The sequence below is a fragment of the Chiloscyllium plagiosum genome, unplaced genomic scaffold (assembly GCF_037043375.1).
Source record: "Chiloscyllium plagiosum isolate Xiang-an unplaced genomic scaffold, Cpla_swu_hap1 HiC_scaffold_15, whole genome shotgun sequence".
NCBI classification, from domain to species: Eukaryota; Metazoa; Chordata; class Chondrichthyes; order Orectolobiformes; family Hemiscylliidae; genus Chiloscyllium; species Chiloscyllium plagiosum.
The window spans coordinates 53,230,672-53,257,951 of NW_028270153.1; the positions used below are offsets into that span (position 1 = coordinate 53,230,672).

The 27,280-nt window shown below is 40.8% G+C and overlaps 1 protein-coding gene across 1 annotated transcript in view; it reads left to right on the forward strand.

Moving 5' to 3' along the window:
* Nucleotides 1-27,280, forward strand: part of mims2 (mitochondrial inner membrane scaffold 2) — a 56,721-nt gene that overhangs the window by 13,480 nt on the left and 15,961 nt on the right. The gene's annotated exons all lie outside the window — the stretch shown is intronic.

The window sequence follows — 27,280 nt, forward strand, 5'->3', positions numbered from 1 at the left end:
TCAGAGGGTAATGACAAATGCTGACAGCTGACTATTATGTAAAGGTTTATACCAATACTTGCTGACTTAGGAAATTGGCCCTTCTGTAAAAGTTTTTTTTAAAAGTGTCTCTGCATGTGGGTCTGTGTGTGAATATATATATTTATCTGTATTGAGGGAATCACAGAATTGTTACATTATAGAAGGAGACCATTCAGCCCGATGTGTTTGTACCAGCTCTAAGTGAAAAATTCATTTGGTGAATTATATGATTATTTATATAAGCCACATCTTTTGAATTTGAGGTGAAGTGAGGGATTCAACATCCGGCACCTTCACTGGCTTGTCCAGATTACCAGAGTAATGTTTGTGTAGATCAATAGCTTCTGTCATTTTGTGGATGGTATAATTACCAAAATGGAAATACTACCCTGTTGGTTAGCACTGTTGCCTCTCAGCGCCAGGGACCTGGGTTCGATTCCAAACCCGGGCAACTGTCTGTGTGGAGTTTGCACATACTCCCCGTGTCTGCACGGGTTTCCTCTGGGCACTACAGTTTCCTCCCACAATCCAAAGATGTGCAGTTTAGGTGAATTAGCCATGCTAAATTGCCCTTGGTGTTCAGGGACATATAGGGTGCATTAGTCAGGGGTAAATGGTAGAGTAATAAGATAGGGGAATGGGTCTGGGTGAGTTACTCTTCAGAGAGTCGGTGTGAATGTGTTGGGCCTTATGGCCATTTCCACACTGTAGGGATTCTGTGATTGTATGAAAATGAAGGTGAAACCTCAACAGTGTGCTCTGTGGTCAGCTACTGAGTTGAGTAGAAGCTATGATTGAGCTGCTTTATGTAGTACATCTACTTCTTTTATTAAATACTGTTCAACTAACCAGTCCTGCTGGGTGGCTACAAGATGTTCTTTCATGTGTATATCTGACAATTTGATAGCAGATCCTTCACACAAGGCTGTATAGATACAGTAGTATTATTATTTATTGGTCTAGATGAACAGTGACGATAATATGTCCAGCAACTGTGTGGTAACTGAAAGGAGATGTTCTCGCTATTAACCTTAAACAGTACACAGCAGCCACTATCCGTGTGCAGTGCTACAATCATAAATGCTATGTGTAGATGAAGTTACACCAGAAAAATGCTAGGCAACAGGAAATATAGTATCTAATGAGCAAAAACAGTGTGAAGTAGAAAATAAAAGAGAGAGAACTTTAAATGTCGTACTAACAATCAGTGCTTTCCAGATTAATTTAACTTTACCCATCAAAAATCTGAACTTGTCACTGAGACCAGGAAGGTGCAAGTTCATGGATGTACTTCCAATCAAGACTTTCAAAGATTTTTGTGTTGCAAATGCTGAAGTTAAGTTTGTGGCAGTAATTGGAAACTGACATGTTTGGGCTGTCTGTGGAAATGAAAACATAAGAATATGAAGCAGGATTAGGCAATTCAGCCCCACGGGTTTGCTCAACCTTTTATGGCCTCTCATTCTAGATTAGTTCACTGGGGCAAAAATAGGCTTTCTGTCTAATCTATCAATCCCCTTTAGCATCTTTTATGCTTCAATTAGATTCCCTCTCTTTCTTCCAACCTGTCGTGAGTATAGGCTTAAATTGCACACACTCTGCTCAGAGAGAAGATATATGCGACATTCAATTGTTTTGATGACAGATCAAATCAGACCATCATAGATTTAAAATAAAAATGCTCTAGCTCCAGGAATGTGTATTACTTCAGATTAAAGATCTGATTAAGGTCAGAACGGCATAATTTAGCATTGATTTATATTTAAATCTCTCCGTTATTAATCTTGATGATCTTGTCATTAAAATCTCTTACTTTTAAAAAAATCCCTAATTTTCTAAACTGACCTGTTACATTAGGTACTGATAACTCCCAAGGCATGAAAAATGAATATTCATTTGTATTTCTTATATCTTCTATTTGTCAAATTGAACTTTTCTGTTTTTAGAATCCTAGAATCCCTACAGTGCACACAGACCATTCAGCCCTCGAGTCTGCACTAACCCTCTGTACAGCATCCCACCCAGATCCACATCCCCACCCAATTCCTGTAGCCTTGCAGTTACCAAGGTTAATTCACCTAACTTGTGCATCCCTGGACACAATGGGGCAATTTAGCATGGCAAATCCATTTAACCTGCACCCATTTCGACCTTAGGAGGAAACTGGTGTTCCCAGAGAAAACCCACACAGATACAGGGAGAATGTGCAAACTCCACACAAGTTCATTACCCAAGGCTGGAATCAAACTTTGGGTTTCTGGTGCTGTGATTCTCCTAGAAAGGGCTGGAGAGGGTTTCAGTTGAGGAAGTTGGTTGCATTTACGTTCGTAAAACAAAATGAATTATGAAGACATGATTTATAAGCCCCTTTTTTTAAGCTCATTTTTATGCCAGTGGACAAGAAACTAGCTGGATGACTGACACAAATTGGTCTCCAATCAGCTAAATTGTAATATTTATTAAATTGTAAACATTTCACTGAAAAGTTGAAAATCAAACTAAACTTGTATGGCCCAACTAAGTGAAAGCCCTGAATGAGATTATATCGGTGGTAATTGAGGAAACCAGAACCCGTCTATTTATCCTGGAAAGTACCAAGGAATCTTTTACACCACTTGAGTAGACAGACCGGTTTATCAACTCATCTGGCTCACTCATCCAGTTTTTGATTTATCAACTGTACTCAAAATTGTACTCCAGTGTCAAGCCCATTTATTTGCCAATGGGGAACTTGCTCTCATGAGATAGAGGTTATAAGTGTGAGAAAGTGTGCAGTACCTCTGTTTACCTTTATTAAAAGACCATTGAAAATAATATTTCCTCAAAGATCTGTTCCCAAACATTTACTAGTCTCAATGACTCTGCTAATGTTTGCAACGCCTGCATCGCCTTTTGTTACATAATACTTTCAAAAAAGAGAAATCTTTTCCATTTAAGAAATGCATTCTATCTTAATAAGTATGATACACACTTGCATAGCTGAAAGCTTATTGGAATAGCATTGATAGATGGTACAAAATAAACATTTTGATACAAAATAAACATTAAATGTTTCCTCCTTTTAATAAAAATTGTTTTATGAGTGAAATTGTACTGTGTTGCATGAACTGTTTCTGCATGAAGAAACAATTATCTCCATTATCTAGTCTTGACACCAATGTCATTAAGGGATTAGTACAAGGGAATGCAGTGGTCAATTTGTGAGTCACTCTAGAGACTTTTAGAGGCTGATAATTGAATAAGGTTGAATGTAGTGGCATCGTGATGCCCAGAGATTTAGCGATTCCATGTACAGTGACAGGTACTTCTTTGAGGATTGATTTATCTGTACGATGTGTCAATAGATTTTTTTTAAATGCTGTAACAAGCCTGAGTAAGTCTAGTACAACTTACTTCAGTGTCATTATTACCATTCGTGAAGGTAAAACTTCACTAGTTTCAAATACCCACTGACTTAATTTCTAACACCAAAACATTGCTAACTAAATGGTAATCATATGGCCAAGCTAATGAATATTTTTCAATATTTTTGTGATGCTTTGTCTGCTGTTACACCAATGTGGAGTATGCTGTTCCTTTAACTATATCTGCCTGAATAGTGACAAGAGTGCTGTCAAACTTTAAGACAAATCTTTTTGGTTAGAAAATATCTTATAACAAAAAAAAATCTGTTAACAGTCTGCCTCCAATTAAATATGCGTCATCTGTTCCATGAGGTAATTTGGCCATATGGAACAGATGAAACCTATCCGATCAGAGTAAACTTGGTGTTTGTGTTATTGTTAGGTCTGTCAGAAACTGTTCCTGAAGGACTAGCTGTTAATGCTGGTGGGGAGGGAGAGAAACACAAGCGACAAAGATAAATCTGAGAATTGGAAATTTCCATGATGGGAATAGGCTGAGTATTGTTTACCTTTTGAAAGAGGAGCCTCAACGTTTTCCAGATTATGAAGGCAGCTGGTGAATTGTGAAGGGTTAAATACTGAGACGTGGACTGATAATCATTAATTTGATTAGAGACGGGATCACGAGGTACATTTTTACCTTTAAAGACAATACAGTTGTGGGGTTTGTTATACAGGAAGGCCATTACAACTGACACATACATTGTCTGTGTTTCTGAAGAGGAGTACGAAGGGCAGGCAAGTAGAACTAATCCATCAAAAAGGATATGCTTCATTTTTCAAAAGATTGCTCTCCTTTAGATTTTGATTGAGAAGGTGACTGTTTGAATACTGAGTTGATTTAGAATTTGCAGTGGTGCCTTATCCATAATGAAGAATAGCGTGAACTGCAAAGAGAGCAATCAATATTTGTATCAGAGCCCAAGTGACCTAGCAGGTCTAGGTTTGGCATTCCTTTCACATTGAAACGTTTAATTGTATCATTGTTGCTGATAGATTTGTTGGAGGTAGTTGTCTTTAGTGCCTGCCTAATATAAGTGGAGGCAGGTCAATGTTAGGGAAGCAGATGCTGGCTTGCTGTTTGGAATGTGTGACAGATATGTGTATGTGGGCAGAGGAAATTTGTGGTGGGTGTGTGTTTTGGGGGTGGGGAAATGTGTGGCAAGCATAATTTGTGCGTAGGGAGAGAAAGTTGAGTCAACAGATTAGCTAATCGACCAAATGTTGTCACATCTGATCAGTCACCAGGAGTAGAGGCGGTGAGAGTTTATGCTGTCATTTGAGGACATGAGCTAAAGTTAGAGACTTACTTAAAGCTCTGTAGAAACGATACTGCTTCAGCAATGTAGTTCCAACTGAACCTCTGTGGTAATAAGGTAGCGTGGCTGCATTCTACCTAGGGCTTTGTTGTGGTTTTCTGTTGTGGTTATTGCATCATTGCTCAAATTGTCTGGCTCCCTTCGAAATGCTACGATAAAGACACTGGTGAAACATGATTTTGCTGTCAATGCAGATTAGCGTCAGTTCTAAGTGCTTATGTTCTATATCTCCTGGCAACATAGTCGCATTCCATCAGTTGGAAAGGCAAATGCTGTATGAAGCGAGAATATTTCCTGAGTAATAATATTGCTGAAACGCCAGTGCGTAATAACCTGTTTTTATTCACTTGAGATGTTTTATTTAGTAATTGTAAATAATTGCTTGCACAAATATAATTAATTTAACTGTAAAAAACATTGTGATTTTCTGTTGTCTAAATCCCTTTGGGAAGGGGAAAACAAACCTGAATGTGCACTGGGAAAACTGAAATAGTTTTCTTTTAAAAAGTACTTTAAGTGATAAAATTAATTGAAAGAAGCAGCCATCTATCGACCTCACAATTAATTTGAAAGTACAAAGTGCCTGGAGACACTGAACTATGTGAATCAAAGCTAGTAATGTATCAAATATTCATAGATCAAAGTTTTATGCTACGGGGGAAGTTTGGTGTTCAACAATACTTCAGTCACATTGAACTGAATTAGCACTTTGGAATGATATAGACTGGAGGCTCAGTGTCTGATTAAAGCACAGGGGAAGGGCAGTCCTGTCCAACCTAGAGCTTTGTAAGATGCTACTTGAGAAACTATTTGCCTAAAAGCCATAGATTGGAAGTGAAGTGTTTGCTGCAAACGAGCAGTGGAGAGGAATGCATTGATATTATTCTTGTGTGTGGTCTGTGATATTCTGAAAGCATTTGGTCTGTTGAATGGTTGCTGTGGGAGTGACACACACTCCACGTGTTCTCCACACTGGTAACATGTCGCAACACACTATATTTAAAACATTGAAAGAGAGCAATTTTAAAAAAAAGACCTGAAGTATTAACTATCTAAATTATTTACTTAAGAGCATTGTATTACATTGCCCCAACTTGAGATTATCCAGTATTTAACTATAAAGTCTTAATTTTGTGCATGAATAACTTTATTTAATTCATATAGTCAGTTTTATAATTTAACTTCAACCTTGCCATTTAATTGTTGATCTCTTTGTTATAATTCTGGATATCTCCAAATCTGACCTTTGTGTCTGTCTGATATTCATCCTCTATCCCTGACAGCTGGGCTTCAACTTATAGATGTCACTGTCTGGAAATCCCTTCTCTTTTTTTTTAGATGCCCCTTAAAAGCCTTGGACCCAAGTTTTTCGTTCACCTGTCTCAGTGGTTAGCAGTGCTGCCTCACAGTGCCAGGGACCTAGGTTTCATTCCAGCCTTAGATGACTGTCTGGGGAATTTCCAGGTTCTCCCCATATCTGCATGGGTTTCCTGTGGGTGCTCCGGTTTCTTCACATGGCCTAAAGATGCGTGAGTTCGGTCCCATTGGCCATGGTAAATCCAGGTTATAGAGATGGGGTTGGATCTGGGTGGGATGCTCTTCAGAGGGTTGATGCAGACTCGATGGACCAAATGGTGTCTCAGTGCTCTGGAAGGATTCAATGATTCTAATACTTCCAGCGTCACTTGGTGACAAGTGTTGCTTGACAATGGTCGTTTGAAGGATCCTGATGTACTTCATTAAATGTGCTCTCCAAGTAAGTATTATTTTATTGCCTATTTCCCCTTCCCAGTTAGTTTACCCTGGGATTGTTTCTCTTCTTTTGTCGAGTTCTTCTCTTGATGTTAGGCCTTATTAGGTTATATCGGTATTTCCTAACCATGTAGCATACAAAAGGAGGCCTTTCGTCCCATTGTGCCAGGACAGATTCTACCCCTGAGCCCCAAGTTGGACATACTTGATTGAGCTTGTTTACAAAACTATTGGTGGAGTGCAGCAGTTCAAGAAGGCAACTCATCACCACCACCTTAAGGCAACAGTAAATGCTAACAAGCCAGTGATGCTCACACCCCACAAATGAATATTAAAAAAATTAAGCTGTCCCCCGCAAATCATTCTGATGTAGGTAGCCAGTGTACCCTTCACCTTTACAAACAGAGTGGAACTTCACTGGCATCATAGAGGAGTTTTATTGATTCCAAGTTTAAAGTCTGCTGTCACAAAAAAAAAATCACATTTCTATGATTATATTTATCCTCTGATTATTGTACTGTAGAAATTTTACATTTTAGAATTCCAATCTGCCACCTCCTTTAATTTTTTTTTTCCCTTTGACACAGTAACTTTTCCTTATTAGAAAAATGTTTGGTGATTCACAACATCAGTTGCAACTTTTTAGGTAGTGTAATTTCAAGGCTGTGAGAACAGATAAGAGAGTTTCGTTATTTCCAGTGGGATTGCACAACAGGATAAGAAAGCGAGCAGCTCGTAATGTTATCTTTTAATGGAAAACCTTGACTTTTAAGTTACTTCCACATTTTTTACACTGGAGCGTCAACACCACCCTGGTAGGTTTTAATGGTTTGGGGGAATGACACGCACGCCCACCCGACTCATGGTAATGAAAACGCTAATATGTGCATTCCAGATGACTCTCTTTATTTTCCCAAAGATAAATGAAGCAGATGTGCAAAGTTGATAAGAAGCAACCAAATTTTCTATTTCATTTCAAATGTGTTCACACAATTGCTTTTTTATAAATGATACCATCCAGAAGGAGGCCTTCATCCCTGTGCTGGCTCTTGAGAGATTTATTTAATTAGTTTCACTGCCTCAGTCTGTGCCCATAACCCTCCATTATTTTTCCCCTTTTTAAGTATGCATCCAATTTTCTCTTTGAAGGTGCTAATAAATCTGTTTCCGTCGCTCTTTCACCAGTGCATTTCAGACCATAACTCATTGTAAAGCCCTCTAATTTTGCTAATTGTCACAATTGTTGTGCCCTCTTGCTATTGAGATCCTGCCAATGAAAATAGTTCCTCTTTCATTGTTCAACCAAAATGCTTCACACTTTTAAGTACTCTACTCTATTAAATCCCCTCCTCGGCCTTCTCAGCTCTACAAATTGTAGTTAGTCACTGAGATATGGCAGTTAATGCTTCCAGGTATTTATTTCACTTAATTATCTAAATGCAGAGAAACTTCAAAATGCAGAGGAATCTTGGCGTCCTCATACATACATCACAGAAAACTATGTAGGTGCAATTGGTAATAAGGAGGGCAACTGGAATTTTGTTTTTTGCTAAGGGAATGGAGTATAAAAGTGGGAAAGTGTTCTTGCAATTGTGCAAGACGTTGAGACTGTGTGTCTGAAGTACTGCGTACAGGTTTTGGTCGCATAACTTAAGGAAGAATGTAATTGCATTGGAGGCACATCACTGCATTATCCAGAGCTCAAAGGGCAGTCCTACAAAGAGAAATTGAGCAGTTTAGGCCTATACTCGGTGGAGTTCAGAAGGATGACAGTAGGTCTAATTGAGATATATAAGATATTAAGGGGATCAACAATATAGATATGGAGTGGATGTTTCTGTTTGAGCAGCAATCAAGAACCAAAAGTCATAATTTTGGGCTAAGAGGTGACATATAAAAGAGAGATTACATAGAGCATAGAACAGTGCCAGAGACCTGGGTTCAATTCCCGTCTCAGGCGACTGACTGTGTGGAGTTTGCACATTCTCCCCGTGTCTGCGTGGGTTTCCTCCGGGTGCTCCGGTTTCCTCCCACCATCCAAAGATGTGCAGGGTCAGGTGAAATGGCCATACTAAATTGCCTGTAGTGTTAGGTAAGGGGTAAATGTAGGGGTATGGGTGGGTTTCACTTTGGCAGGTCGGTGTGGACTTGTTGGGCCGAAGGGCCTGTTTCCACATTGTAATCTAATCTAATCTAATCTAATAAAAGTACAGCACAGAACAGGCCCTTCAGCCCACGATGTTGTGCCGACCACTGATCCTCATGTATGCACCCTCAAATTTCTGTGACCATATGTATGTCAAGGAGTCTCTTAAATGTCCCCAATGACCCTGCCTCTACAACTGCTGCTGGCAACGCATTCCATGCTCTCTCAACTCTCTGTAAAGAACCCGCCTCTGACATCCCCTCTATACTTTCCTCCAACCAGCTTAAAACTATGACCCCTCGTGTTAGTCATTTCTGCCATGGGAAATAGTCTCGGCTATCAACTCTATCTATGCATCTCATTACCTTGTATACCTCAATTAGGTCCCCTCTTCTCCTTCTCTCCAATGAAAAAAGTCCGACCTCTCCTTATAAGATAAGCCCTCCAGTCCAGGCAGCATTCTGGTAAACCTCCTCTGAACCCGCTCGAAAGTATCCACATCTTTCTTATAATAGGGCGACCAGAACTGGACGCAGTATTCCAAATGCGGTCTAACCAAAGTTTTATAGAGCTGCAACAAGATCTCACGACTCTTAAACTCAATTCCCCTGTTAATGAAAGCCAAAACACCATATGCTTTCTTAACAACCCTGTCCACTTGGGTGGCCATTTTAAGGATCTATGTACCTGCACCCCAAGATCCCTCTGTTCCTCCACACTACCAAGAATCCTATCCTTAATCCTGTACTTAGCTTTCAAATTCAACCTTCCTCGCATTTATCCAGGTTGAACTCCATCTGCCACCTCTCAGCCCATATCTGCATCCTGTCAATATCCCGCTGCAGCCTACAACAGCCCTCTATACTGTAGATTACTTCTTTCAAAGATTACTTCTTTCAAAGGGTTGTGAATCTGTGGCATTCACTACTCCAAGAGTGCAGTGAACACCAGATTGCTCAATAAATTTTAAGAAGCAGATAGATTTTTCAGGGTTATGGGCTACAGGCAGAAATAGTGGAGTTGATGCCAAGATAAGATCATCGAGGAGAAAGTGAGGACTGCAGATGCTGGAGATCAGAGCTAAAAATGTGTTGCTGGAAAAGCGCAGCAGGTCAGGCAGCATCCAAGGAACAGGAGAATCGACGTTTCGGGCATAAGCCCTTCTTCAGGAAGGCTTATGCCCAAAACGTCGATTCTCCTGTTCCTTGGATGCTGCCTGACCTGCTGCGCTTTTCCAGCAACACATTTTCAGTCAAGATAAGGTCAGCCATGATCATATTAAATGACAGAACAGACTGGAGGCGCTAGATTGCCTGCTTCTGCTCCTGGGTTTTATATTCTTTCCATTTCTTAAGAAGCAATAATAATAACATGCAGTTATATATTGCATTTGGCTCACAAAAATATCCAAAGCCATTTAATAACAGTGGGAGCAGAGGAAGAGACCCCAGAAGGGTTGAGCTGATGTAAAACTTGGTCCAAGAACTGGATTTTGAGGAGGCCCTGGAGGGAAGTGAGCAATATGAAGGTTGATTACTTTAGTGAAGAAATTCCAGAGCATTTGGGCTTAAACAGGATGCAAGGCTGCCATTAATAGGACAAGGGAATGTAGTAGAGTCAGACTATAACTGTACCCACCTCCACAGCTTCCTCTGGCAGCTCGTTCCATATTTGCACCACCCTCTGCATGACCTCTCGGGTCCTTTTTAAATCTTGCCCCCCTTCCCAGCCTTACCTTAAATCTATGCCCTCTAGTTTTGGATTCTACTACTGCAGAAAAAAGACCTTGGCTATTCATCCTTTCCATGTCCCTCATGATGTTATAAACCTCTACAAGTGCAGTCACTATTAGAATAAATATAGGAATCATGGCAGCTAATGTGTACACAGCAAGTTTGAGTAAACAGCAATGGGATAACAATCCAATAATCTGTTTTTTTTGGCATTGGTTTGAGATATAATTTTTGGTCAAAGCATGTGGAAAAACCCTACCCATCCTCGACAAAGAACTTCGGGAAGTTTGCATCTACCAGAGAGCAAAGACGTCCTTGATCTAACATCTTATCTGAAAGACAGCAGTCCTGATGCTGCAGCATTTCCTTTGTGCCACAGTGGAATGTCCCAACTTTGATTATTTTGCCTAATCCCCAGGAGTAGGATTTGAACCTAGCCCTCTGAATCTGAATCAACCGAAAAGGAATAAAACAGTAAAACTTCAGAATGACGGATAATACTCCCACTTGTTCTGTATACCTTAGAACAATGCTCTAGTATGACTAATATGTTCAGAGAATCTTACAGTATGGAAACAGGCCCTTCGGCCCAACTCATCCATGCTGATTAGGTTTCCTAAACTGAACTAGTCCAGTTTGCCCGCGTTTGGCCATAAATCTTTCCTATCCATGTACCTCTCCAAATGTCTTTTAAAGCTTTGTAATTGTACCTGCCTCTATCCCTTTCACTTCCAATTATGTTTCTTTTAAACTTTTTTTTTCTGGGAAAAGTGCTACCAACTGAGCCAGTCTGGCATGCGGTGCAGATCGAGATTAATTTAAGTAGCAAGCTGTTTTGTTTTTGTGGAGACATCACAATTACTTTTGGAGCACAAGTCTTTAGCATGACAGTTCAGGTGTTGTCAAGGCCCAAAACATTTGCTGTTACCAATATGTTCAGCCATTTCTTCATAACACGTGGAGTTAATCAAATTGCCTGAAAGATTGGCATCTGTGATAATAGGGACCTCACAGGAAACTGTGCTGTTGGGAAACATTAAAGGATAGAAACTTGTAGTGCAGAAAGAGGCCATTCAGCCTCAAATGCTGCTTTGAAACAGCAATTGTGGTTGACTGATTGATCAGGAGTGATATCCTTGTGCCAGTCTAAACACTTGACAGCAAGACCCAGATTTCATCTTCTACCACCATCTCAACAGTCAGTGCCTCACAAGCTCTTATAGCCCTTCCTTTTCCTCTTTCACTCCCAAAGCTGACCAGTTGCCAAGGTGATAGTTGCAGCTCTGAAGTAAAACTTCAGTTTTTACTGATTCTGTCAGAGCTGCTTTTCATGGCACAAACAGGAAAACGTTCACACCAAAGGAATAAACCCTGACCAAGAATTGTGAACCCAGGCTGCAGTGTTGACAGTGCTGCCAACTCCTTAAAAAAAGAAAATAAGAGACCTCAGGAACAAGCTCGAGATGGGCCTGATTGGGTAAGAGTGACAGGTTTACTTCTCTAATGGAGATTAGTGAGCAGATTCGGATTTACAACATAGTAGAATTATTGCACAGCTATATTACAAAGGGAGGTTATTTGACCTGTTGAGCCTATGCCAGTTTTCTGCGCAAACAATTTAATTGGTCCCATAGTAACCTTTTACAGTTACTGCAATTTTATTCTTGATTGATTTAGTAGATTAAATTTAAGTTCCTCCACTCCCTTGGTGGGATTGAGCTCATGGTTTGGATCATTAGGCTAGGTCCCATGGATTACTGTTTGAGTAACACAACATTATGTTGCTATGCCCACGAGTGAAACAAAATCAAAACAGCGTTGCGAAGAATTTGATCTGAAACAGAAAAACCTGGAAACATTTTGGAGAAACAGATCAAAACTTTCAAACCCAGTCTTTCAAGCATTTTATTTTTGATCTCAAATAGGTAGAGCTAGGGCGGACCTGGTTAGACCAGTACAGCTCGGTTTCTCAGTAACTTAATTAGAAAATTGACACTTAGCTGCCAGGCTTGGTGTAAATTTTAAACTTGGCAAGTTGGCTCTGAATCAAGGCATTCTATGAGAAATGTACCAGCAAATGGCTGTGACCAATTTTGTTGAGTTGAAATAGAGGTAATGCATATATATGTTCTTTCCATTTGCAAAGGATGGGGTCTTGCATACTAATATGGGCCGTTTCCACTAAACATTAGTGGACTACACTTTGACTGACAAATTTATGTTTGTTCTAAACAATCTCTGCTTATTAGATGAATGCTCCGATTTGAAGACAATTAACCTTCAAGATGACAATGAAATGTGTTATTTCTAGTTAAGTTACTTAACTGGTAATCTGGACGCCCAGATTAATGATTAGGAAGTACATATTCCATCTCAGCTGGGAGAATTCAAGGGGCGGCACGGTGGCACAGTGGTTAGCACTGTTGCCTCACAGCGCCACAGACCCGGGTTCAATTCCTGCCTCAGGTGACTGACTGACTGTGTGGAGTTTGCACGTTCTCCCCGTGTCTGCGTGGGTTTCCTCCGGGTGCTCCGGTTTCCTCCCCCAGTCCAAAGATGTGCAGGTCAGGTGAATTGGCCATGCTAAATTGTCCGTAGTGTTAGGTATAGGGGTAAATGTGGGTGTATGCGTGGGTTGCGCTTCGGCGGGTCGGTGTGGACTTGTTGGGCCGAAGGGCCTGTTTCTACACTGCAATGTAATCTAATCAATTCATGAGTAATTTTAGAGAAAAAAACTGGTATCATGAATAGCAACCATGAAACTACTGAATCATTGCAAAATCCTTTTGTGGATTCACTAATGTCCTCTTGGGAAGGAAATATGTAATTCTCAGCTGATCTGGCTTCTTTGTGAATTCAGGAATATAGTTGAACCTTAACAGCCTTCTGAAGCTGTCTGGCAAGCCACTCAGTTTTGCAATTAAGGATGGCCAATAACTGTTGGCTTTGCCAGTGACACTCCTATCTTGTTCTCAGGTTACACTGCAGCAGGCACTACTTTGTTTCTTCCTGTTCTTTGCTTCTGCATTAGCATTTCTGGGTCACCAGTCTGCTTTGCTTTATCCAAATGGTTCCCTTAGATGTAGGAGTGGCACTCAGGTGGTAGTGCCCTCGTGACTGTTGTCATGGTGACATGTCTGGAAGCAGAGCTCCCTATACGTGCAGTCAAATGGATTGCATACTGTTCATTGCTGATGGCATTGGCACTGATAACTCAACTCAATAGAAACTGTACAGGTGTGAGAATACATCACTTTAGGGCTAATAGATACTCTCACTTTTAAAGCCACGTTTCCTTTTGGGGCAAAAGCAAAATTCCGTCATCTCTAATGGATTTGGATATGTATATAATTCACGCTGTTTGCAAATGTCACGCCTAATGATACTTTAAGAGTGTTGATAGCTCCGAACACAGGTGGCAGCTGGAGATTTACTGTTTAACACAGCCACAGTCTGTAATACGTAAAAAAATGTATGTAATGGGTTTGTTTGCCTTTTACATTATAAAGTGTAGCCAAAACTCTAGTGTATGCAAAGTCTGGCTGATCAGGTTATTGAGTGCAGTCGAGTTCCATGTGAGAATCCATGGGTTTGTAATGACAACTTGGACCCTGGAAATGTAGACCAATGGAAGGTGAGGGTCAAAGATGATCAGGTGGCGGTGAGAAAAGTGCGGAATTGGATTTTTTTTAAACAATTCTCGAGAACAGGAAGCATTACAAATAATCAGTGAATTGGAAGAAAGATTTGAGGAAAGGGGTGGGAGGTGTGATCTGAATTGTAAAAACTTCTTTTGTAACATCCCAGCAAAAAAAACATTATGGCATAAATGCTGTCCCCTCCACACTTCAGCTCTGATGAAGAGTCATCCAGACACAAAATGTTAATTTGCTCTCTCGCCATGGATACTGCCTGACCTGCTGTGATCTCCAGCATTGGTTGCTTTCTGCAAGGTAGAGATCAATATGCCTGACAACCACAGTGCCATACTTGTTGCAGGTTTGATAATAAAGCTAGGGTTACACTTCTGAGAGCAGAGTGCAACAAGTTTGGGAAAAGGGGACGGTTAGTGGCAGTGAATTTAAGGGAGCCAATGTAATGGACCAAGAGCAGGTAAGATGGTGGAGCCAGATGTCCAAAGGAAGGGAGGGTAATGAATGATTCCATGGAGGAAGAAGAAGACTTTTGTCCAAAGAAGTGGATGTGGAGATAAGGGCAATGAAAGAAGAATTCAACGTTGTGTTGCGCCTGAAATTCATTGGAGTGAGGGCATAAATAGATAGAATGGCACCAATTGTTCAGCGTCACAGAGCAGAAGGCCAGAAGGTGTAGTAAATCCATGACCAGAGGGGCAATTAGAATGAGAGATGGGGGGGGGGGGAAGGGGAAGGGAACAGGATATGAGGAAGGTTTTGGAGCTTGCATTCCCTAATACCTGAAAGGAAGAGAAAAGGTTTCTTGTTAAGATGTTAGATGAGTCGAAGAATAAATGGAACATAGACCAGGACAGCTTCGAGTTGCTGAGAGTCGCTGCTGTGTGTGCTGATATATGGTACTGAATGTGTATCTCAAGCTGCAATGATCACATCAATCTGGGGAACATTCTATACCTCACATGAACAGGCAGCATATAGAGAGAAACAGATCATGTGCAGGCAGATGGGATTGGTTTATAACAGTAACGTGGTCAGCACAGATATAGTGGGCTGAAGGGGTTCTTCCTGTGCTTTACTCTTCTGTGTTCCGCGTTCTTATTGATAAGTGAAATCCTGGTGGATTTGAAACACCAAGATTGGAACTTAAACTGGAATCCAGGTTAGATAGGTCAGAGTTGGAGTCAGACGCTGAGGAAAGAGCTGTGGCTTGAAAGTGAGTTTTCACAGAAATCTTATCAAAACAAAAGCAAATACTGTGACAGTTCTTAATTTCCTGCAGAAGTGGTGGAGAAACCTAGCACTTCTGGCAGCATCTGTTAGAATTCTTATCTTCACAGTTAAATCTTTCCAAGCCAGTCCTTTTTGGCTTCTGGTAGCCCTCCAACCCTCTTGAAAATTCTGTTTTTCTTCCGTTCTAATCCTTTGTGCATTCACCACATCTTTATTCCATTTTCAATGGTCTTCAGGCTCTCTTGTAACATACATTGGGGCTGGAATCACAATCTGGCTCACACAATACACGTACAACTTATTTCTAAACATGCAGGATAAATGTGTGGGAATCATGGGTAATAGACTATGATCAAACTGTTCCCACATCAAACAGGAAATGCAATCAAGACAGATCCCCATACCTGTGTCCCAGCAGGTCATAAAATCTCACTGAATTTCGCAAGTGAGATTTTCCAGTCTGACCTTGTCTATTCTTGTATGAACTGCCTCAGTAATAATTCCTGTTCTGATCCAGAGGTTTTATCTCCAACTCCCTTACCTTTATGGTTACAAATACAATAGAATAGCTTCCTCTCGACTCTATCACCGTTTCAGACTTGTAGCAATTATCTGTGACTTGACAAATAACTTCCCATTCTGACTTCCAGTCCTAATACCCATAATGCAGCCCTTCGGTCAGGGTACCAGTTTCTCCGATGCACATTATACCACCATGAGTCAAACTAACCACTTAGGATTTGACCAGAAATACCTTTCATTCATCAAAAGAATTAAAACAATGGTTATATGATTCAAAATTATTAATACAATACAGAAGTGAACAATATTTTGATTGTGTGTGTGTGTGTGTGTGTGTATGTAGAATGACACATGCAAAGGCTTACAACGTGGAGTGGAATTTGAACCTGGAACATTGTGGCTAGGAGGTAAGAGTAGTATCAACTGAGCCATGACTAAATTTGCAGATGTGGAGGAGCTGGTGTTGGACAGGAATGCACAAAGTTAAAAATCACAACACCAAATTATAGTCCAACAGGTTTATTTGAAAGGACAAGCTTTCAGAATGCTGCTCCTTCAGCTACCTGATCGTTGATCTCTAATAATAACTTTTAGTTTGTGCAAGTTATTTGGAAAATGTGCAACTGAGTTCTTAGTTATTTCTTCACGAGGCACTATATTTATTTGGAAGAAGTAGATCTGAGCTTCTAACTTTGAAAACATTTGGTATTGGCTCAGAGTTGAGGAATTGTAAGTATTCCTTGTGGATTAATCAGATTTGGGGTCGTGTTCTCACTAGGTGGGTGGTTTTTGCCTAAGGTTTTTATTTGAACAAACAAATTGTTGCCGAATTAACACTGCTGTGCACCACTCAAGTAAAAACTGGCACATTATTTCCACTATGTAGAAATTTATGCAATCTTAACTCTTACTGTTCTATTGTGTAGGCATTTTACAGCTTGTGTAGTCGGATTTTCAACCTTTGAAACAATCGAGTTATTGTGGGTGTACCTACAACAAATGATTGCAACAATTCAGGCAAATTGCTCACCACCAACATCTCCGATGGCAGCTAGGGACGGGAGTAAATTCTGGCCCAGTGAGTGATACCCACATCTCTGAATGAATTTAAATAAAAAAACTACTGCATGGTAATTGGGAGGATTAAGCCTATAGTTTATCTTCCACCCGTCATACTACTTAGTCTCCCACTAAATTCTTACGACGTATCATAAGAGGTACAGTTAGTAAGTTTGCAGATGACACCAAAATTGGAGGTGTAGTGGACAGTGAAAAGAGTTACCTCCGATTACAACAGGATCTTGACCAGACGGACCAATGGGCTGAGAAGTGGCATATGGAGTTGAATTCAGATAAATGCGAGGTCCTGCATTTTGGGAAAGCAAATCTTAACAGGACTTATACACTTAATGGTAAGGTCCTAGGGAGTGTTACTGAACAAAGAGACCTTGGAGTGCAGGTTCATAGCTCCTTAAGTGGAGTCGCAAGTAGATAGGATAGTGAAGAAGGCATTTGGTATGCTTTCCTTTATTGGTCAGAGTATTGAGTACAGGAGTTGGGAGGCCATGTTGCGGCTGTACAGGACATTGGTTAGGCCACTGTTGAAATATTGCATGCAATTCTGGTCTCCTTCCTATCGGAAGGATGTTGTGAAACTTGAAAGGGTTCAGAAAAGATTTACAAGGATGTTGCCAGGGTTGGAGGATTTGAGCTATAGGGAGAGGCTGAACAGGCTGGGGCTGTTTTCCCTGGAGCGTTGGAGGCTGAGGGGTGACCTTATAGAGGTTTACAAAATTATGAGGGGCATGGATAGGGTAAATAGGCAAAGTCTTTTCCCTGGGGTCGGGGAGTCCAGAACTAGAGGGCATAGGTTTAGGGTGAGAGGGGAAAAGATATAAAAGAGCCCTAAGGGGCAACGTTTTCACACAGTGGGTGGTATTGTGTATGGAATGAGCTGCCAGAGGAAGTGGTGGATGATGGTACAATTGCAACATCTAAAAGGCATCTGGATGGGTATATGAATAAGAAGGGTTTGGAGGGAGATGGGCTGGGTGCTGGCAGGTGGGACTAGATTGGGTTGGGATATCAGGTCGGCATGGACAGGTTGGTCTGAAGGGTCTGTTTCCATGCTGTATATCTCTATGACTCTATGGCATTATCACTGTGTGCTTACTGTATTCATGGTGTCTGTACAGCACTGAAACAGACCCTTCGGTCCAACTTATCCCTGGCGACCAGACATCTGAAATTAATGTAGTCCCATTTGCCAGCATTTGGCCCATGTCTCTCCAAACCCTTCTACTCATATACCCATCGAGATGCCTTTTAAAGGTTGCAGTTGTCCCAGCCTCCAACACTTCCTCTGGCAGGTCACTCCAACCATGTACCATCTCTGCATGAAAAAGTTGCCTCTTAGGTTCCTTTTCAAATTTTTTCCCTCCTACCTTAAACAATGCCTTCCAGTTTTTGACTCCCCCCCCCCCCCCCCCACACACACACACACACACACACACACACACACACACACACACACACACACACACACACACACACACACACACACACACACACGAAAAAGACCTTGAATATTTACTGAACCTCATGACTTTATAAATGTCTGAGGTCACCCCTCCGCCTCCAAACCTCCAGGGAAAATAACCCCAGACTATTCAGCCTCTCCCTATAGCTCAAACCCTCCAACTCTGGCAGATCCTTCTAAATCTTTTCTGAATCCTTTCAAGTTTCACAACATCCTTCCTATAGCAGGGAGACCAGAACTGCAGGCAATATTCCAAAAATGGTCTAACCAATGTCCTGTTCAGCTGCAACATTACCTCCCAACTCCTGTACTCAATCCCCTGATCATAAAGCAAGCATACTAAACACCTTCTTCACCATGCTACCTACCCATTATTCCAATTTCAAGGAACTACGAACCTGCATTCCAAGATCTTTTTGTTCAGCAACACTATCCAGGACCTTACCATTAAGTGTATAAGTCCTGCCCTAAATTGCCTTTCCAAAATGCAGCACCTCACATTTATCTAACTTAAACTCCATCTGCCATTCCTAAGCCCATTGGGCCCATCAGATCAGATTCCTGAAGAAGGGCTTATGCCCGAAACGTTGATTCTCCTGCTCCTTTGATGCTGCCTGACCTGCTGCGCTTTTCCAGCAACACATTTTTCGGCACCATCAGATCAAGATCCCATTGTACTCTGAGGTAACCTCCTCCATTGTCCACTACACCTCCAATTTTGGTGTCCATCTGCAAACCTACTAACCATACCTGCTATGTTCATATCCAAGTCATTCAATCAAATATTAATCCTTTTCAGACTGATTGAACAGTTAGCAGTTTGCTGTGGGATGTTAACAAAATCTAATTCAATGTATGGATCTTGCAGTGGGCCAGTCTTATAGGGAAGAAGCTGGGAGACCAGTTAACTTTAATAAACGCTCATTTTACAGATGCATTTTGTCTCCTTGTGTTCAGTTGATAAGCATTTGCAATACAATGGTAGCCAGCAATCAACTCACTGTCATTATGCTGTAAAACATGGCCTTTTGTTTGCTAGGTGCAGACGATGCTGAAGCAGTCTGTTCCTCCTCCATCCCATGTAGAATATGTGCTGATTTGATTTTCTTCCACAGTTTGTACTTGATGGAATCAATTTCACTCTTTAATGATTATACATCATCTACACACCATAAGTCTGTCATCACAAAGCTTATAAAATTCTCATTTCACATTTCTAGCATCCACTCGGTATTATGTTTAAGAAATGTACTTTCATGTGACAGCAGCAAATATCTTTGATATCTCCAGATTTTTAAATTATTTATACAGGACATTCAAGGACCACTCTGACATTAATGGGAAGCTGGATTTAAACTGTACGTAAACGTCAAATGGCTAATTCTACCAGATCTTTGTGGTCTATTAGTACAGTTGCTTCTTTGGCAAATCAGTCCAAAAACCACCCATCCTACATTCTCCCCGTGTCTGCGTGGGTTTCCTCCGGGTGCTCCGGTTTCCTCCCACAGTCCAAAGATGTGCAGGTTAGGTGAATTGGCCATGCTAAATTGCCCATAGTGTTAGGAGAAGGGGTAAATGTAGGGGAATGGGTCTGGGTGTGTTGCTGTTTGGAGGGTCGGTGTGGACTTGTTGGGCCGAAGGGCCTGTTTCCACACTGCAAGTAATCTAATCTAATCTAAATCCCTGGGCTGACAAAGCTCTTGCTAAACCAACCAACCATCCAAATGTAAAATGGAATGAGTTGCTTGGCTTTCAAAGGCTGGATTTCCAGGAATCTAGGCTCGTAGTCAACGTTGTTGATGACCCTTCATTTCAATGACTATTTCTGTTCAGGGTCATAGGTTACTACCATGGGTCTTTGTGGCTGCATAGGCCAATTTTCAGCCTTTGGAGCAGCAAGGTCCATGAACTTTTGGGATCTTCAACACAGGATTTTCTTTCCTTCCCTGTAGCTAGTCTGCATCATCACTAAAATATGACTCAAAACCTGATGTAGTCTTATACTTTGAGAGATTAGTAGCAAGCTTCTCCCCATCATTAATGGCGTAGCTGCTGCAATACATGGAGAGCGTTAGAGTGTCTTTATTGTATTTATTTTCTTTGGCCTCCACTGATATGATTGCACCTAAAGAGTTTACCAAACAGGACTTAGCAGAGAAAATAATTTTTAACCCAATGGACACAGTGGCTGGTTCCATCGACATTGATTTTTTTTCGAGAGTTTTGTAGCTTGTAGAAAGATAATAGTTTCTCTTCCCCCAAGTGCAGCCGTTGAATTTCGGAGATTTGGTGGAGATGTTGCTGGTGGAAGGGTCTCTCTCTCTTCTGCTTTGCTAATACACAATCCAGGTCTCGCTATAGTACGAGAGATATCGATGACTAAGACATTTGTTGACTTTGTTCTCGAAGACTTGATGGTGTAGTTTGTGACAGGCTGTGCTAGTGCAGCTGATTCACCATTGGATCTCCTCATCAATGCTGCGTGAGGCGAGTCCTGAGGAATGTAAAGAACTCGATGTTCCCAGGTCTCTCCTTCAACATATGATAGACATGGCGTATTTGACTGATCAGCTGTGGTTGATGTGAGCTTTGTTTGGGTGACATTCAGGAACAGACTGTGTTTCTTGTTTTAAGTACTGAAAAGACATGGCTCTCAGGCACTTTTGAGTCTTCTTCATTATGCTGCACTGCAGTAATATGTGGAAGTGGATCTCATCCATACAATGATGGAGACACCTACCAAATAGATAATTTACCTGCTCTTGTCTTTCCAAAGTATAAACAGATAAATCACGAGTTAAGATTGCTCCAAAACAAGCTTCAATATTTAGTGCAGTGTAACAAGTTGCAGTATCCATGACTGTATGACATGAAACTAACTCGCACATTATTGTGGCCCTGATCTGGGTTATAAATTTCGTCATAGCTGCAGGATGTTTTCAAATAAATGCTGTATGAATATTTAACAGTGAAAGGCCAAGCCATGTCTGTGCTATCAATGTTGTTATCCTGCCAACTAGGCAATTTGCTTGACAGATCCTAGCTGAGATCTAATTAAAGTGGCTTCTTGACCTACAGGGTGCTAGCAAGCTCATCAAGTTACTGTGTGCTAATAGCAAATCTAGTCAAACATTGTGCTCCCACGTCCAGTATTAATGCAATGGATTGTACCCTGCTGGTTTCTACAAAGTGCCCATACTTGCTGGCTACAGTATATTTAAGGAATGCTACGGGTTTTAATTTGCTTGCAAGGCCAGCATATGTTTTCCATCCCTAAATGTCCTTGAACTAGTGTAGCCACTCAAGTCTATTTCAAAGAGCACTTTAGAGTGGACCACATTGCTGTGGTTAAGGAGTCACATATAGGCCAGACCAGGTATGAATGACAGATTTCCTTTCCGATGAGATATTCTTGAACCAGATGGGTTTGTACAATAATCAATGTTTAGAATCATGGTTGCCATCACTTACAGCTAGTTCTGTATTCCAGATCTATTAAATGAATTCCAATTTCACCAGCTGCCCATACGAGATTTGAAACAATACCAGTAGAGTATTAGTCTGGGTCTCTGAATTACTCTGGAGCGACCTCAGACATTACCAGCACTCTGTGCAATGTCAATTATGTCTGCACGCCTCTCAGAATTGGAGACCTATGCTTTTGTAAAGGCCTCAAATTACTCTTGAGTCTTTGATCAATGAATATTTTTTCTCCAAGTGTGAGGCATCAGAGGCAAGAGTACTCTTTCAGATGCATTAGTTAACTAATGTGTTATGTGCCATATCAGGGCAATTTATAAAAGCTAAGGGAGCTGAACTGGGAGAAGTTGAGTTTTAAAAGATTCATCACTTTTTTCCAAATTTTATTCCAAACAAGCATACAACCAGTTTGAAAATATGTGAAGATAGATGGAGAAGGTAAGTTTTATCCTTTACAATTTTTATTGAATTCATTATCCTGGCAATTAAAAAGTGTTTGGGATTGTGTTTGGCACATATTTAACAGAAATATGTGCAATATAAAATATTAATCTTTTGGATTTGGAGTGTGTCTTTTGTGGATTATTCTTATACTATAAAGGTTCTAGCAGAATGAATTTTACAGGGGATGATTTGAACAGTTTAAGGTGCAAAATAGAACAGGGAGGTGCAGTTTTGAAAATTGTCTTTATCAATTTTGTAGATCAGAAGTATGAGTCTGGGTGACTGAACATAACGTTAGCTGAGGAGACCTCTGGAAGGTTAGCTGCAAAGGTGTTTATATTGTCAATGGCCCTGTTGAGCCACTGGGTGGGAAAGTATTGTCACTGCTTGTGGTGAGGTATTGAAGGCTGAGCATTATTTTAGTGTTGTTCTTGTCCTCATTCTTAAGTGTAGGCACATAATGTAATGCAGGAAATACAACAGCCAATTTGCAAAAGTAAACTCCTGTATACTGTACAGAAAACTGCCACCAAACAACAATGTGATCGTGACCAGAAAATCTGTTCCTTTTGTGATATGGATTGAGGGGTAGAGGCGAATGCAGTTACTGAGCCTGATTATAATATCTCCTATCCAAAAAAAAGATCTTTGGTGAGTAGCAATGACCAGTGGTTATTTAACAGACTATAGATGGAATTAATATCGTCACACAGAAATTTGCCAACCAGCACAATAAAAATTAGCTGCAAACAGCCCTTGTCTGAGAGACTATTTCTTTTTCAATCTTCTAAAAAGATGGATGGATCATAGAGTCATAAAAATGTACAGCCCAGAAACAGACCCTTCGGTCCAACTCGTCCATGCCGACCAGATATCCCAACCTAAAAGGCACTTGCTAGCACCTGGCCCATGTCTCTCCAAACCCTTCCTATTCATATACCCATCCAGATGCCTTTTAAATGTTGTATTGTACCAGCCTCCACTTCCTCTGGCAGCTCGTTCCAACGAGCACCTCCCTCTGCTTGAAAACATTGCCCCTTAGGTTTCTTTTATATCTTTCCTCTCTCACCCTCCACCTATGCTGTAGTTCTGGACTCTCATTTTTCTCTCTCTCTGTCCCTCTCCCTCCCTCCCCCCACCCAACACACACCCCAGGGAAAACACCTTGTCTATTTATCCTATTTGTCAAAAAACATATTCTGGCAGCCCATCTGCTTCCAGGTGTATGAATGTGCAGGTTTGACTACTTTCTATGACCATTTATCTATGGAAATATTCTGTTTTCTATCACCCCAGGCTGATGTGTTTCTGAATAAAATTATTAATCTCCATCCATTGCATTAACCTAGTTTCACAGAAATGGTACAGGGTATCATTAATCTCCCTGGTGTTGCATATGACCTGACCTCCTTACTCTCCCAAATCTGTCTGCTGCATTAAATTTGTGCTCATTTTTATTTTCATTGGCAAGCAGTTAAAATGACTGTTTTATCCATATTCTGGTAAATCCTAGTGATACAGCAGGATAGAATACCTTCCCAGAGGGGCTTCCTTTGTAATTTAAGATTGCAGACAGGCAGTTGCTTTCAACAAAGCTGCATTGCTTGTTGCCAAGATGGGGATTGATATGTGATATACCTACAAATGACCTGATGGTGGTGGCTATGTTAGTCAGGTCTCAGTGATTGTAACCGTCTAGGCTTTCAGTTGTTATACATTTTCTCAATAAAAGCATGCATTGCTGGAGTGAAACCTACCCCTTACCACCCTGCCTTTTGCTTTGGCACTTCTGCAGTTTACCTGTTTCAATTCTGAAGTGCCTTGGGCATCTTATTATATTCCAGCTGCTGTACAATTGCAAGTCAGTGTGAAATTCAATCTCTATTTAAAGAAGGATTTTTAAATGCTTCCACAAGGAACATTTTATATAATGGAATTCCGTTGGATTTTTGAAGTCTGTTTACTTAGTGATTTTTCAAATTGGTGACTGTTAATCATTACCACTTAAGTTTTTGATCCTGGTGATAGGAACTTGTACGTTTTCCTGCAATCTAGTTTGGCCAGCGATTACCATTTGTTCGCACTCTCTCGCTGTCTAATTTACAATTTGGAGCTGGGCTGGGAATGTTTCAGGCCTTGCAGCTGATCAGCTGGCACCTACAAACACAAACAATTCATGCAAGTCTTAAAGGAGGACATTCACTCCTCTGCTGTTTTTCCAGAGGTACTGTCTGACCTGCTGTATGATTCTGGCATTCATTGTTTATGTTGCTGATGCTCTCGTGTTTGTATTTATTTTCACCAAGTGGCAGATGAGGGTACTGCAGTTGTAATCTATCAAAGTTTTGGGTAATTTTGAAAAAATTTATTCAATTAAATTCAATTCCCTCTTGTGTATTTGATCAATTATTGCATGGCTAGTGTTGTACAAAGTAGTGATTCTGAAGGGGTTAATGTTAAGGTTAAAGGCCATATTTGCTCCATTTATTCCACTGCTGTCTGTGTGTGTGTGTGTGTGTGTGTACTCATGTTCTCAGAGTGAGACCCCCTATAGTCCTAATCATTATCACCAGACCAAGTATAGTTGTACTGATTACAATCATGCAATAAACCTTCTTGTTACCCAAGAATAGTGTCACTTCTTTGCTGTATAGAGATATTTCCTTCTTTTTAAAAAAGGTATGCTCATAGAATGTGGGCATAGCTGGCTAGGCCAGTATTTATTGCCCACTGCTGTTCGCTCAGAGAAGGTGGTGGTGAACTACCGCTAACCATCAGGTTCATGACAGGAGAGACAACGTTGGTGGTAATCTCATGCAAAGTAACACATACTGAGATGGCAAATATCACGAGGTTCCAGCATTGGTCATCTGATAAAGTGCTAAGGGTCGGATCTCCTGATAAGTCCATACATGCACTAACTGTGTGCCTCAGTACTCCATGCTGTTACCTGGGCCACAATAAATCTAAACTCGAGGATGCAAGTTATATAGTTGGTGAATACTGGAAATATATAGCATGCTACTCATGCTAGTCTCTGTGGTGGAAAAATACACATCACAAAGTTTCAGACAAGGCTCATCAGGATCTGCCTGAAGTGTTTTTGCACTCTTGCAGTTTGTAGGAATACACTGACCTGCTGTGTTTTTCCATCATTTTCTATATTTCATTTTTTAAGCTTTTTTGTCTTGCCTAATGACTAGTGACTAAAATTGTGAGCTTCACTATGTACAAATGCATGAGAAGTAATTGGAAGTAGATTAAAAACCCTTTTTCAAGAACATATTTTTTAATGATTAATGCACAAACAAGTATTGGAAATCTAGATTTCCCTCTGCCCGGGTAATTCATTTCAAATATTTAAAGAAAAAAAATAATGTTAATGTTGATGCTATGACTCTTCTATGTTTAGCCATAACTGAGTTGGTAACCTGATGTTTTGTGTTCAAGTCCTACTCCATTACTTATTTTGAGTGCATTCCTGGGGGAGTGCTGCATTGCCATATGTCCTTTGATTGAGACATTAAAGTGAGGCTCCAATCTGTCTTTTGAGGTGAGCATAAGGGCTTCAAGACACTTTTAAAAAGTGGTTAGGAGAGTTATCCTGGCTAATAGTTATTTCTCAATCAGTGTCACAAAGAAAAATCCAATTATTATTTAGTTGTTTCTGGGAATTTGCTGGCTACAAATTTACATTATAATTACAATCTACAATATACTGCACAACTTGCATTGTAACCATGACAACTCTTCAAAAAGACTTCAAGAAATCGGAGGTGGTTTGAGCCATCTAGTGGTCATGAAAGGTGCTATATAAATGCCAGACTTTTTCTTCATTCCTTGAAGGTTATGAATTGATTGCCTTTCATCAGCTTTTTCTTTTCCTTGAAGCAAGTTGACACTGTTACATGACCATTGTTTGAGTGCCACAAACCTTGGAAAATCCCACTGAATATGTGAAGATACCAACACAGCCCTGTGGCACCTCCCCCTGCAACTGCAGAAGGTGTAACATCTGCCCGTTATCTTCCTCCCTCCTCAGAGTCAGAGGGAACTAAACACACATTCGAGATGAAGCAGCACCATCCACCTGCACTTCATACAATCTAGTCTACTGCATTCACTACTCGCAATGAGGTCTCCTCTACAATGGGGAAAACGAAGCATACACTGGGTGACTGCTTCACAGAAAACCTATGTTCTGTCTGCAAAAACGACCCTGAGCTTCCATTTGCCTGCCATTTCAATACGCCACCTTGTACCCAAAATCTCTGTCTCAGGCTTGCTGCAGTGCTCTGGCTGAGCCTGAAGAACAGCATCTCATTTTCTGCTTGGGAACTCTACAGCCTTTTGGACTCAATATTGAGTTCAACAGCTTTAGGGCTTGACCTGTCCCATGTCCTTACTCCTATTCTCAGACACAAGCCTTATTATCACATGGTCTGCTATTACACACAACCCATTGTTAGCCAATAATGGTCCCCATTAGTAGCTATTCACCCTCCCAATCTGATCGTTATTTACTTTGGCTGTCTGTCTTTTGGCCTTCTATTATTTCAATGAGCCAACACACACTGCAGCAAAGAGGAACTACGCAGAGCAGAGGAAAATCACTGTATTCAAAAAGAATGGGTACCCATTAACGCAGTCCACTGATTGCTCAGCAACAAACCAAAACAAGCAGTCAAAACCCGTCCAGAAACCCAAGCCACTCTCCCCTACATCAAAGACATCTCAGAAATGACTGCCAGACTACTCAGACCCCTTGGCATCATGGTAGCTCACAAACCCACCAACACACTAAAACAGCAGCTAATGAACTTGAAAGACCCTATACAGACAATGAGCAAAACTAACGTCATTTACAAAATACCGTGCAAGGACTGTAACAAACACTACATTGGACAAACAGGCAGAAAACTAGTCACCAGGATGCATGAACACCAGCTAGCCACAAAAAGACATGACCCTCTTTCACTAGTATCCTCACATTCCGATGAGGAATGACACCACTTTGACTGGGACAATACATCC